The sequence below is a fragment of the Myotis daubentonii genome, chromosome Y, assembly GCF_963259705.1.
Source record: "Myotis daubentonii chromosome Y, mMyoDau2.1, whole genome shotgun sequence".
NCBI lineage: Eukaryota > Metazoa > Chordata > Mammalia > Chiroptera > Vespertilionidae > Myotis > Myotis daubentonii.
Window position 1 is genome coordinate 16,113,564 of NC_081862.1, and position 14,403 is coordinate 16,127,966.

The following is a 14,403-nucleotide window of genomic DNA, read 5'->3' on the forward strand; positions in this document are numbered from 1 at the left end:
TGATGCAGAAAAAGCATTTGATAGAATCCAACACCCAATCCTATATAATAAGACAGAAACATGCAAATTAACCATCCCTCTGCTATGCTCAAGCCACACCTACATGCCACGCCCACAAGCCAATCAGGAGTGAGTTTGATGGTGGCCATGGAGCTGGAGTAAGCAGGAGGCTTGGGTTGCTCCCGGCGATGGAGGAAGCCAAGCTTCCCGTCTGCTCTGGCAAGCGCTTGGCTCCACTCAAGGCTAGACAGTTTCAATTATAGAAGATAAATAAATTCTGAAACCTGCTTCCAGCCAGCCTCTGCTCAAGGAGGGGCTTGGAGCCTCGGTTGCCAGGGGCAATGCAGGTTTCCAGACAGACCTGGGCTCTGCTCAAGGCTACAAACTTTCAATTATAGAAGATAGATAAATCCTAGAAAAAGAGAAAAGGAGAGGCTGGGAGCGTAGGTTGCCCAGGGACCTGGCAGGCCTGAAAATGGCCATCAGCCCCTCACCCAGACTGGCCAGTAACCCCAGCGGGACTCTCCCACCCTGAAGGGGCTGTGAGCAGCCTGAAAAGGGCCCTGAGCCCCTCACCCTGGCTGGCCACACACTCATGTGGTGAGGGTCCCTACTGTGGGGCTTGGCCAGCCTGCAAACAGCCATCAGCACCTCACCCACGGTGGCCAGGCACCTCAGTAGGGACCCCCCCCGCAACCGTGAAGAGGATGTGGCCAGCCTGAAAACAGCCCTCAGCCCCTCACCCAGGTGGGCCAGACACCCCCACGGGTTGAGGATCCTCACTGGAGGGCTTCGACAGACTGCAAAATGCCATCAGCCCCTTACCCAGGCTGGCCAGGCACCCCAGCGGGACCCCCACCCTGATCCGGACACACTTCAGGGAAAAACTGCTGGCCCCCACCTGTGCACCAGGCCTCTGTCCTCCTATATAATAAAAGGGTAATATGAAAATTGACCCTAACAGCAAAACGACTGGGAATTACCAGTCAATATGATGCACACTAACCACCAGGGGACAGACACTTAATGCAGGAGCTGCCCCCTGGTGGTCAGTACCCTCCCACAGGCGGAGCTCTGCTCAGCCACAAGCCAGGCTGACGACTGCCAGCACAGCGGTGGTGGTGGGAGCCTCTCCCGCCTCCTCAGCACCACTAAGGATATCCGACTGCAGCTTAGGCCTACACCCTCTGGCAAGTGGATATCCCCAAAGGGCTCCCGGGCTGCCAGAGGGAGATATGACTGCCAGCTTAGGCCTGATCCCTCAGGCATTAGGCCTTAGCCAGCAGGTGGACATCCTCCAAGGGTCCCAGACTGCAATAAGGCACAGGCCACAGGCCTGGCTGAACGACTCCCCCCCCCCCACCTGCTCCACCAAGTGCACAAATTTTTCTGCACTGGGCCTCTACTTTTGATAAAAACTCTCAGCAACTGGGAATAGAGGGTGATCCCTCTATATGACAAACCTACAGACAACATCATACTCAATGGGCAAAAAACATTAAGAAGTGGAAGAAGACGGGGATGCAAACTCTCACAACTTCTGTTCGACAGAGTACTGGTAGTGCTAGACAATGCAATCAGACAAGAAGAAGTCAAACAAGGCATGCCCACTGGAAAAGAAGAAGTAAAACTGTCATTATTCGCAAATGGCATGGTAATGTCCATAGCAATACTTAAAGAATCCATCAAAAAACTAGGATATTTAATAAATGAATTGGGCAATGCAGCAGGATACAAAATTAACACCCAGAATTCTATGGCTTTTTGATACACCAATAATGAACTTACAGAAAGAAAAACTAAAAAAAAAAAAAACAACACTCATTTACATTTGCAACAAAAAGTTAACATACCTAGGAATAAACTTAACTAAGGAGGTAAAAGACCTGTTCTTGGAAAACTACAGGAAATTTAAAAGGGATAGATGAAGACAAAAGCAAATAGAAGAACACACCCCATTCATGGATTGGTAGAATCAACATCATTAAACGTTCATACTACCAAGAGCAATCTACAGTTTTAATGTATTCTCCATTAAAATACCAATGGCATATCTCACAGACCTAGAACAAAGTCTCCAAAAATTCCTATGAAATTAAAAAAGACCCCAAATAGTCACAGCAATCTTGACAAAGAAGAACAAAGTTGGATGGATCACAATACCAGATATCAAGCTATGTTACAAAGCCATCATTCTCAAAACTGCCTATTACTGGCACTAAAACAGATATATAGACCAATGGAACAGAACAGAGAACCCAGAAGTCAATCCAAGCAGTTATGCTCAATTAATATTTGACAAAGGAGGCAAAATCATACAATGGAGTCATACTGTCTCTTCAATACTTGATGTTGGACAAATAGCACAGATACATGCAAAAAAAAAAAATGAATCTAGACCACCAACCTACACCATACACAAAAATAACGGAAAATGGATAAAGGACTTAAAGGTAAGTGGGTAACCATGAAAATCTTAGAAGAATCCATAGGCAGCAAAATAGCAGGCATCTGTCTCAGCAGTACCTTTAATGATACAGCTCCTAGGGCAATGGAAACTGAGGAGAAAAGAAACAAATGGGACGACATCGAATTAAAACGCTTCTGCAGAGAAGAAGCAGCCAAAAAATACAACAACAAAACAAGGAAGCCCACTGCCTGGGAGAAGATATTGGCCAATGTTATATCCGGTAAGGACCTATTCTCCAAAATTTATACTGAACTCATTCATTTAAACAAAAGGAAGATTAACATTCCAATCAAAAAATGGGCATAAGACTTAGACACTTTTCAAAAGTGGACATCCAGAAAGCCAAGAGACATATGAAAACATGCTCCAAATCACTAATCATTCAACAATCAGAAAGGGCATATGCACCCACATATTCAGAAGAAAAGCCAGTGAGAATGAAAGAAATGAGATGCAGATAGCAAAGCAATGACCTGCAGACCCAGAGAATGAGCCCTTTTCTTGGCTTTGTTCTCCTAAGCCTTGGATCTGCAAGAATGGAGGCTACAGCTGACTATAGCAATAGGCCTTCCTCTTGGCTCCAGCTTGTTCCTCAGAGACCTTCCAGGTTGGGGTGCCCTCTCTTGCCCAGATCCTATGAACCTGTTTATTATTATATTTTTATTTCTCATCCCAGAATATGTTTACTGCTGAGAGAGAGAGAGGGAGAGAGAGGGGGGGAGGAGAGGGGGAGGGGGCGGGGGAGGAGAAGAGGAGAGAGAGGGGGAGAGACTGATGGCAAGAGAGGGCGAGAGAGAGAGAGGGCAAGAGAGGGGGAGAAAGAGAGGGAGAGAGAGAGAGAGAGAGAGAGAGAGAGAGAGAGAGAGAGAGAGAGAGAGAGAGAGAGAGAGAAGAGAGAGATCCCTTTCTTCCCTTAATCACCCTGACCAGAAATCCAACACAAAACTGAGGTGAATTCCCTGACCTGCCAGACTAGCAACCTCTGGTGTTTGGGACCAGGCCCCAGCTCATGGAGACACCAGCCAGGACTGTGACTGTCCATTCTGGCAGGGGCAAATGTGTACCAGTCTGTAAGTGACACAGAAAGCCAATTCGCCATGTGCAAACTCTGGCGCTTGCATCAATGCGAAGAGCAGGTGGTGACAGCCAGAAAAAGGCCAGAGGATTATATATACTTCAGAAGGGGGGGCAAGGAGGAGTTTGCATGGAGTTTGGTGGCCAGCAGTGGTGCTGGTGAAGGGAGGGGCGGAGCAGAATGGGGTCAAGTGCAGTCTTGCTCACTGATTGAAGTTCATGTGCAAAGAGCATCTTGTGCATGGCCAGCACACCCAGCATAGCTGGTGCATCCTCCTTTCCAGGAGGTGGCCCCAAACCCCCTGTGTAGGAGACACACCCTGTGAAACCAAGACTGTGCCTGAAGGATCCAGATAAGGGACCTGGGGACATGCAGTGAGCTCCAAGCACTGCCATCTGCTTGTTGGCAGCTGCCCAGTTCAGGACCAGTGCCATCTGGGCTTAGGGGGAGGGTGCGGGTCCTGCTGGGTCAGTAGACTGTGGATCTTGCCAGCACTTTGTGTCAGAAGTGTACACGCAAGGGCCCTTCGGGTGAACACAGGAGCTTTTGTGTACCAGTGCAGGGCGGGGCATGGGAGGGACCATGCAGGCCAGGGCAGGAGGGGTGGTGAGGTAACCTCCACGTTAAGCATGACGCTGTGCAGAAACCGAGGCCCTAGGAGACGAGGGCCCAGGTGCTGCTGGGGCGGAGCAGCTACTGGACGTGGACCTTCTCTCCCAGGTGGTGGAAGCTGAGGCTGGGGACAAAATGAGTGCGGCAGAGGAGGTGGAGTCCCAGGTAGAAGCAGAGGTGAAGCCTGAGGAGCAGCGAGCAGAGCCAGGGCCCAGTGGGACAAGCACCCGGCCCACACTGGAGGCGCTGTCAGCCCTTCAGGTCCAGCTGAGCACTGAGAGCGCCCGAGCCAGCAGGGCCTACCTTCAGGTGAAGCGCAAGACCTCTCGGTGTAGAAAGCCCATTCTTGAGTGCAGAAGGGCCATCATCCAGTGCATCCCCAAATTCTGGGCCCAGGCTGTATCCTTTCCTGAGCCCTTCTGGCTTCACTGCTGACAAAGACCACAGGGAGTAAGTGGAGGAGGAGCCAGGAGAAGGTGAAGGGGAGGAGGACAGAGGAAAGGGCCTCCCCTTCCCAGTGGCACAGCACTGGGTGAAGCGAGGGCTCGCTTCTACGTGTCAGGTCAGGAAGTATGGGCACAGCGTACCACACCACAATCAGATAGTGGAAGGACACCTTTTCTGGGCAGTGGAAAGATCCTTGGAGGTAGTGTTTTGTGTTTCTTCCTTTTTTGACCAAAAAGCTCAGTGTAAACACTCAGCTCGTTTTAAACAGGTTTAAGGTGAATCCTTCCAGTGTCCTCTCTCCACACATCACATGCCCATAGGAATTCCAGGCAGGCTTCCTCCCTCCTTCCACAGACACACACACACACACAGACAAAGGAGCAGAGGTATACACACACGCGCGCGCGCACATGCACACACACACACACACACACACACACACACCCTTTTATTGCAACTCGTGTGCAATAAAAGGCTTATTTCCAACCTGGAATGCAGCCTTTGTGACCCACACGGACCTCTAGAAGATGTGTGCTGCCACTGTTTCTGGAGACCATACATTTCGTGTAGGCAATCCCAAGGGACAAGGCCAGAGTACATGCAGACACCCTAAGCCAGTGATTCTCAACCTTCCTAATGCCACGACCCTTTAATACAGTTCCTCATGTTGTGGTTACCCCCATCCCTAAAATTATTTTCGTTGCTACTTCATCACTGTAATGTTGCTACTGTTATGAATCATAATGTAAATATCTGATAGACAGGATGTATTTTCATTGTTCGCGACCCACAGGTTGAGAACCGCTGCCCTAAGCACTGCGTCATCTGCACAGGCACAGAGAGGACAGGGAGGTCTCAGAACATGTCTGGAAATGAACCCTCCAATTGTTAGGGCAGGTTCATGCTCAGGTGAACATGAACCCACAGGTACCATTGTTGTGAGCATGTGTGAAGAAAGGTAGGCGGTGAGGAGGTTGGAACAGGGGCAATGTCTGCCACCCACGGCCAACTCTTGTATGCCCCCAGGATAGCTCCATGGCTTTTAGCTGCCCATTTCATTTCATTGCCTCTGAGAGCTCCTTGACCAAAAGCAGATCCGGAACCACCCACAGATATCAGCCATCATCACTGAAGAAGATGAAGACCTGCTGAACTACTTGATCAGTTTGGAGGTCAGACTGGGAGGCAGAGTGGAGCCTGGGATGAGGGCTTTGGCACCCAGTGGGACGTGTCCGAGCAGAAAGAAAGGGAGGGAGGGTGGGTGATTCCTGCAAGCAGGCTCACTCCAGAAGCTGGCAGACAAGACACTTTACTAGTTGCATCTCTTGGCAGGTGAAGGAAGTGAGCCTTCCCAAATACCGCTGCAAGTTGATGTTTTACTTCCAGAGCAACCCCTACTTCCTGAACTACCTGATCATTAAGAAATATGATGTCAGCCTTGCAGGTGAGGTTCAGTTCCCAGGATGGGCCTTTGGAAGAGCAGGAAAATGGTGGGTGGGTGTGGACATTGGACTGATGGGAATCCAGCCTTCCAACTTCCTTCCTGCAGGGTACAGGGCCTCTAGTTCCACTCCAATCCTCTGGTTCTGGGATTATGAACGTGGAGCCCCCAACCACCAGCAAGATACAAGCAGTGTCAGCTTCTTCAACTGGTTGTCTGAACATACCCTGCTCGGGTCAGGCAAGATTGCTGAGGTGATTGATACTGCTCTGGCCACTGTCAGAAAATGTGATGGTGGAAGCCCCACGTGCGTGAAAAGCAGGCTAGCAGACTGGTCTGGTCCCCCTCTGCCCTGTGTTCCTTCCCAGATCATCAGCGAGGACCTGTGGCCCAATCCTTTGCAGTACTACCCTGCAGACACAGGACCCAGAGGAGGGAGCTGCAGAGAGGACCTGTTGGAGAGGAGGAGCCCTCCTGCTGGGCATGAAAAGGTGAGTAGTTGCCCCTGTGAATCTCCTTAGAAAAGTAAATGTGGAAAACCAGGCCTGGGTAAATTGGAGGTACCCTAGTGCACCAGGAATGAGTGTGAGAGCAGCAAATGGAAACTGGGAGTCCTGGTGCCCACAGAATGTAAGCAGATGTGGGTGCTGTAAGCACCATAGCTTTCAGGATGACTGGCCTAGGGGCCTGGGCAACAAACATGGTTCTTCATCATGTTTCTGCAATCCTGTTGTCGGTGCTTTTGCCACCCACTTAGGCCTCTTGCCACTCCAGCGGAGTTCTACCTTCCCATGCCTTACCCCTTTTCAGTGCCTCTAATTCACCTTTCTTTCAGTTTTCATACCCACCGCTCAGTTCCCCTGAGCTGAGCCCACAATGTTGGCAATGGCAGCAGGATCTGGAAGAGACTATTGAAGTCCTGGGGTAGGAAAGTTAAACAGGCCAGGAAAAGGCACAGTGTACTGACTGTGGACATGTGCTTCAGAGGGGCCCAACACACCTTCAGGCACATGCCAGTGTCTGTGAATGTGGGTGTGTGTGTATAGAAGGGGACACTCCAGATTCAGAGGAGATGGAGCAGAACATCAAATATGGCCCCGAAGGACAGAAACGATGCGGTGTGTGGGCACACACCAAGGTTGGCTGAGGGATTCTGTCCATTCCCTTTACACAGGAGGAAAAGAGGAGAAAAGGATCACCTGCGGAAGAGTCAGACAACATATGCCACCTAACATGAGTGTCACTGAAAGAACCATAAAGAAGCTTGCAAGGTGTTGCTGACTCTGCGTTGTTGGTAGCAGGGAAATGTAATAGTATTGGGCAAAGACCTCACAAGGGGCTGTGGGAGCAGCATCTCCAGCATTTCAGCCTGCCTGGAAAGAGGCAGGGCTACAGAAGAGGAGACACCAGGCCTCGGAAGGCCTTCTGATGTTGTTCCCTTCTTTCAGGGTGTTGCCTGGGAGGAGGAAGGAAGAATGGCTGACTTCTGATGACAAGTATTATAATTTGGCCAGGGCACAGGGACCTTGTACACTACAGGAGTGCAGGGGGCAGACTTTAGATCCTGACCCTTAGGCTCTCAACTCCCTTGGCTTGGGTGGTCACTCACATAGACATGCCATGGTCAGACAGAAAACAGCTGGCCTTTTCAAGATGGAGGCACTGCTCAACAGAAGCCATGGGCCTGTCCTGTGAACGTGAAAGTTTACAGGTAGAGCCACCCTCCCTGTGTGGGGCAGGCTTGCAAGGAAGTGAGCAGTGGTGTTGGGCAGAGGAGAGGAGTTACATGCTAGGGAGGGTGCTAAGGCCTGGGGTGTATGGAGGCAGGTGGAGACTGCAGCACCCTGCATGCGTTGCACTTGGGAAAGGGAAAAGGTCAAAACTATGTCAGTAGACCAAAGCCTTCCTTGTACACAGGCAACCGCATAAGTCAATCAGAACATTCTAGAGGGGGTAAACCTCAACACAACAAAGTTTATTTTCCTGTCAAGCAAGAATGAAATGTGAAACCCATTCCCAAAGGAGGCAATCACATGAACAAAACTTGCCTTTTGTTAAAGTGGGGGACTGGCGTGCCTTTCTCCATTCCAGTTTTCACACTCAGCTCTTGGGGATGATTTTGGTGTGTGAAAGTGGGTAGGCTTCCTCAGGAACCTGGGGTGCAGGGACCAGGTGAATACATCAGGGCTGTGACTGAGGGGCGGAGTTGCACAGGGTGACACCCACTGCACTGCCCTTGATTGGAGGAGACTTTTCAGGAGCCCATCCAGAGAGTGGAGGCTGGGCCTGGCCAGTTGCCTACTGTATCACATGCTCACATGACCAGCGCCTGTGTATGAGCCCAGTGTGCGCCAACTCAGCACATCAGGGCCTGGATGCATGCACTAGTGAGCAAGCACCTTGCCTGGACTCAGCAGGCTCTGCACCACCTGCTCCTTCACAGCACCAGTCTCAGAGCCAGGGGGCATCCAGAGTCAGGCTGTATTGAGAGAATGAGGAGCTCCTGGGGGCAGTACGATTCCTCTCAGTTCCACTAGGGGCCTTCAGATGCAGGGGGCCTGAGGATTCACAGGGCACCCCAGGGCCTTTGCACCAGGAAGGACAGGGCAAGCAGGATGGCCAAGGAGGCTTTTAGCTTCACCTCGGTGCAGGAAAGTGGTGATACCCAGGACACAAGGGCACAGGAGGTTTGGAGGAAAGCTAAAGGGCTGGAGAGGGAGGATTTCATGCAGGTGGGGGAGGCTGTGATCCTGGAGCTGTGGTTGGATGCAGGCAAGAAGTTTGGCTAGATCTTGAGCAGGGGGGCAGGGGAGGACTGGGTGGCTGCAGAGCAGTGTGTGCAGGGAGAGGAAAGTGAGGTGCAGCAGGGAACCCAGAGTGAGGAGCAAGGGGAAGACAAGGAGGGCCTGGGGGAGGAGTTCCAGGCACAGGCTCAGTTTGTCCTGTGGACAGAGGGCCTTCTGCAGGTGGTGCCAGGGCAGGCCATGTGGGCAAGGAAGGAGGTTTCCCCAGATCTGCAGGTGGGGAGGCAGGAGGAGGTGGTGAGTGAAGAGCTGAGGCTGGAGGCACAGGCTCCAGGTGACCCGCAAGGGAGTGTCCACCAGGAGGAGGGGTGGATGGAGGAGCAATTAATTGAAGGGGAGCAGTTTGTCCTGAAGGGGGAGGGGAAGTGCACCCTGGAGGCAGTGGAACAGGTGGGAGAGGTGGAGCCTCAGTCCAAGGCCAAAGCAAAGCCAGAAGAAGAGGAGCCGGTGCAGCAGGAGCAGGCCCAGTCAGGGCCCAGGGCCAAGTTCACCTGGTCCCCTCTGGAGGTGGTCCAGGCTCTCCAATTGGAGATGGAGCCGGTGAACTAGCAAGCCAGCAGGGCCTTTTGTCGGCTCAGGTGCAGGACTCAGCAGAGGCTCAAGCACTATTTCAAACGGAGAAGCCTCAATATCCGGTGCATCCCTGGATTCTGGCTCACAGCTGTATCCTTGAGGTAGAGGAGCAGGATCACAAGGAGCATGGGACAGTGCAGGAGAATGGTGTGAGCAGGACTGGTTCCCATAGAAAAGAACATTGCGGACAAGCTAGGGGCAGTGCACCCCAGTCTGGACCAGGATCCTGGAGTCACCCTCTGTCTTATACAGGCACCATAGAAGTGGTACCAGGGCGTCCAGTGGCAGAGCTCCAATGCAGAGGCATGCATACACCAGGGGCTGATGCCCACAGACAGGGTTGTGTTGCACGGGCTCTTCTGGGACTAACGCTGCCCTACAGGCCGTCTGTATGTCCAGTTCCTCATTCAGAAGCATGAATGTGTGATTTGTAGCCTGTCAAGCCCTCAGCACAAAACAACCTGCTGGGCATCAGGGTCTGTCAGGAAACAGAGTGGTGCTGTGCCCCTTTCTGCCATTTATGGAGAAGGAGTGGCCTTAAGGGAAGGAGAGGCTAGGCCAGACTGCTCGTTCTAGCTAGTCCATGCCCAGCTCCCAGGGTGCAGGTTGCTTGACCCAAAGCAGTTTGTCAACCACCCAGAGCTGTCGGCAATGATCAGGGTCCAAGAAGAAAACATCCTTGGCGACATGATCAATTTGAAGGTCAGTCCACCTGCTCCAGGGAGTGATGGAGGGCAGGTGGGGAAGTGGCCTAACTCTGAAAAGAGCTGCGATTTACACCCAGGCTCCACTTTCCTTCTGCAGGTGAGGTAAGTCAGGCATCCCTGTGGGTGCTGCACCATTAGGCTATACTTCCGCAGCAACCCCTACTTCCATGACCATGTGATTGTGAAGGAGTATCTCATCACCCTCAAGAGTCACAAGAGGCTCTCTGCATGGACTGCAGCTGGTGGTGGGCAGGGATGGAAGGCGATGTGCCCGTATTAACATTCCCCTCTCCTGCAGGATACAGGGTGTCCCATGCCACTCCTATTCAGTCGTACCAGCATTGTGAATGAGAAGCCTACAGCCACAGGCTCCAGGACAGCAGCCCCAGCTTCTTCTACTGGTTCTCTAACCATAGTGTGGCAGGTTCTGGCAGGATTGCTGAGGTGGGATGTCACTGGACATGCCAGCTAATATCTTCCTGTGTCCGCCTGCTGCTTGGGTTTCTATTCAGGTCCTTGTGCTCTCCTGTTTGCCCTACCAGATCATCAGCAAGGACCTTTGGTTCAATCCCCTGAAGAACTATGAGAGGAGGATGGCCCCCAGTGAGCGGACAGGAAGGATGAGGAGGGGCTGCCTGGGCTCTCCCTTGGTGTGCTGCCAGGTTCATGGGCCATTACTTTTCTCTCACAGGGACACCTGGATGCTGGGAGGGATACAGCTTGTGACACCAGGGCCTCAGAGTGTGTGCCTGAGACAGGAACTACCAGCACAAGGGCAGTGCAATTCCAGCTCAGGCAGGGGGGCTTAGGCAGGAGGAGGGAATGTGCATGTCCACTGTCACTCAGACAGAGTAAATGCAGATTACCTGAGCCACTCCTCTGAACTCTCCCTCTAGGCCACCCACAGCACCTTCAGGCCTTGCCACCTGCCTCTCAACAGGGGCTGGAATGACATGTTCTTCCTATACCCCTGTCTGTGAATCTTCCTCATGCCGAGGCCTAGACTGCTGTGTTGCCACACCGCATTGCTCTATTGCTACTCACCACCATCTCCTATTTCCCCAAGGTCTCCTCTTCCTCCTGGGGCCAGTGGGAGAGGCCTGCTCATTATCAGTATCTTAGGGTGCAAAGTGTGGGCCACAGAGCTGGAGGAATCCTTGTTTTACAGCCTTGTCAGAGGTTCTTCAATCCTTGTATCCATTTAGGTTTTCCAAGGAGAATACCTCATTTGTTTACCCTCTCTAACTGGAAAACAGGGCAGCATGCCATGACGAAATAACACACTGCTTCATTTTGTATGCAGTTCACTTCAAAGACTTTATGCACTTATGGTCATAGACACCCTGGGAAATTTAGGGCCATGAATATAACTCACCATCCAAACACATTGCTTTTATGTGTTTGTAGTAAAATCAGGCAAGAAATCCCATGCTGCAGAACACTTTCTTCTGAAAATATTTTGTAATGTTAGTGCTTAAGGTTTTACAAATAGTAATATATATGTCTTTCTTTTTTTCTACTGACCTCCCCCCGGCCTCCCCTATTCCTAGTCACTTGTTCTCGTCACACACTCCCAGTGTCTTGCCTCTGTTGGTCTGTTCGTTGTTCTTATATTCTGAATATTTTAACAATAAAATATGTGAAATTTAAACATTTAAGTATATTGTAATTTAAATCAGCACTTATGAAACAACCGTGTATAATTCAAACCTTGCCTCCAATCCTGAAACTTCATAATGGTACCTACAATTCTTGATGCTTCCCCCAAACCTACCATTTGCTTTTTGTCATTGTTAAATAACAGCAGCCAAATTCTTTAGTATAAGATGTTGTCTGTACCTTATCATTTTTAATTTCAGTGTCTAATTCTTCTGTCACTGGGGCTTCCCCCCTCACTCCCCGAGTGCCCGCTCAGGTGAGCTACTGTACTGCATGATTCACTCTCTCTTGCGTACATGGTGTATCCTGTGATCGCCACCAGCACCACACTCAGGACCTCTTACCGGGGTGTCCCATCGGCTGTTGCAGGAATTGCCGTGCCCCCATCATACCTATCTCCTGTTTGACTGTAATAATTATCACAGGGACTGGACTACCATAAGTCAGAAGGGGCCTTCGTGCTGGTGGTGCCCATTTTTTTTATTGGGATGTTGATCTTCCTTTTGTTTAATTGGATGAGTTCAGTATGAATTTTGGAGAATAGGTCCTTATTGGATATAACATTGGCAAATATCTTCTCCCAGGCAGTGGACTTCCTTGTTTTGTTGTTGTTGTTCTTGTATTTGTTGGCTGCTTCTTCTCTGCAGAAGTGTTTTAATTTGATGTAGTCCCAGTTGTTTCTTTTCTCCTCAGTTTCCATTGCCCTAGGAGCTGTATCAGTAAAGGTATTGCTGAGACATATGCCTGATATTTTGTCTTCTAAGATTTTCATGGTTACCCACTTACGTTTAAGTCCTTTATTCATTCCCAGTTTATACTTGTATATGGAGTAAGTTGGTGGTCTAGATTAATTTTTTTGCATTTATCTGTGCTATTTGTCCAACACCTATAATTATTATGTTTATATTTTGGCTTTGGAATATCTTTAATGAAACAAAATAAATTTTCCTCTATGTTAATTGAGTCATACTTTCTCTGAATCTGGCCTTTAAAAAAATCCCCTGGGGCACAGTCCCATCAGTTCTTTGATTTTCCTTCCACTGATCCCAAACCTCTGCTGTAGTCTGTGTCCTTTCAAAGGACGAAAGCCGACCCGGAGGCCTCAGAGCCGCCCACAGCATGCTCCTGCCCGCGGGAGGTGCAGTGCCCATCACCATCTTCAACTTGGCTACCAGGGACAGTCAAAGCCTGAGAATCAAAGTGGCAGCATGTCATCGCCTTCACTGGCCTGTCTGCAGAAGCACAAAACCAGTCCTCCCAGCCAGTGCTCTGGGGACCGGCCTTCAGGGCGATGTGGGGGCGCTGTCCCCTGGCAGCCAAGCATCCCAGGCCTCTCTTTTTACAGGCTTGGGCCAGGGCCTTCAGGGATCTCTGTGTCCATGGTATAAATCCGAGTGAGATCAGACACAATGTTATCAATGATTGGCTTGGTAAGGTCGCCACTAAACACCTGCCACCATGGCTTCTCGGCCTTGGCCTTGGCGGGCACCTGGACCCCATAGACCTGCAGGGCCAGGTGGAGCACCGCCACCGCTATGTGCTGAGCCTGGATCTGGACGCACAACCCCCTCTGGTAGCTATCCTACAGCAGGTCCCAGGCAGTGACGGAGATGGGGGTCCGTTGCCAGCTGTAAGGATTCAGCCAGTTCTTGAGTGAAATCGGGTAGTGGAGCAGGTACCTGTGTGGGTGCTGAAAGGAGACTTGTAAGCGCAGTACCCGCAGCACAAGGAGCTCGCATTGCACAATGCTGTCCCGGATCACCCAGAATCGGGAGTCCATCTCCAAGGGCTCGCTGCTCGGGTGGAAGTACCTGTTGGACACGATGATGTCACGGGATTGCAGGGGCTTTTCTTCCACTTTGCTAGCCAAGTAAAGGGCAGACATGGCCAACAAGTAGGGGTCATAGGCGTCCACGTTGATCTCGCAGAAGAACGTATGGTAAATGGCACAGGCAGTGGCGAGGGGAATGGACTGCATCCCTAGCTTGACACCTGCCTCCATGATGAACCTTATCACACGGAAGTGCACCCTAGCCTGGGGTGAGGGCCACCACTTGGCGCCCAGTGCCATGTCCTCCTCTTTGCAGTTGTCCAGGCTAAGGTCCTCCATGGGGCCCTGCCCGGAGGTCCCAGACCCCGCAGAAAGGAAAAGAGTCTCCAGCCTGGTTCCTGTGCCAGCGGAGTCCTAGCCCAGGGCGCAGCCGCCCTGCCTCGCCCAGCTGCCCACCTGCCCCAACCTGCCCAGGCCGAACTGCCATCCAGGTTCCAACACCAATTATTGAAGAGACTGTATGAATGCATTCTATGCTTTTGCCTCCTTTGTCAAATATTAATTGAGCATAATGGTTAGGGTTGACTTCTATGTTTTCTGTTCTGTCCCATTGGTCTTTATGTCTATTCTAGTGCCAGTAACAGACAGTTCTGAGAATGGTGGCTTTGGAATATAGCTTGATATCTGGTATTGTGATCCCTCCAACTTTGTTCTTCTTTGTCCAGATTGCTGTAACTATTTGGTGTCTTTTTTTAAATCCATAGGAATTTTTGGAAACTTTCTGCTAGGTCTGTGAGATACGCCATTGATATTTTAATGGGAATACATTAAAACTGTACATTGC

General features: G+C 50.8%; 1 pseudogene; it reads right to left on the reverse strand.

Moving 5' to 3' along the window:
- Nucleotides 1-13,127: 13,127 nt before the first annotated feature.
- Nucleotides 13,128-13,898, reverse strand: LOC132225652 (cyclin-Q-like; annotated as a pseudogene).
- Between the last annotated feature and the right edge of the window lie 505 nt (nucleotides 13,899-14,403).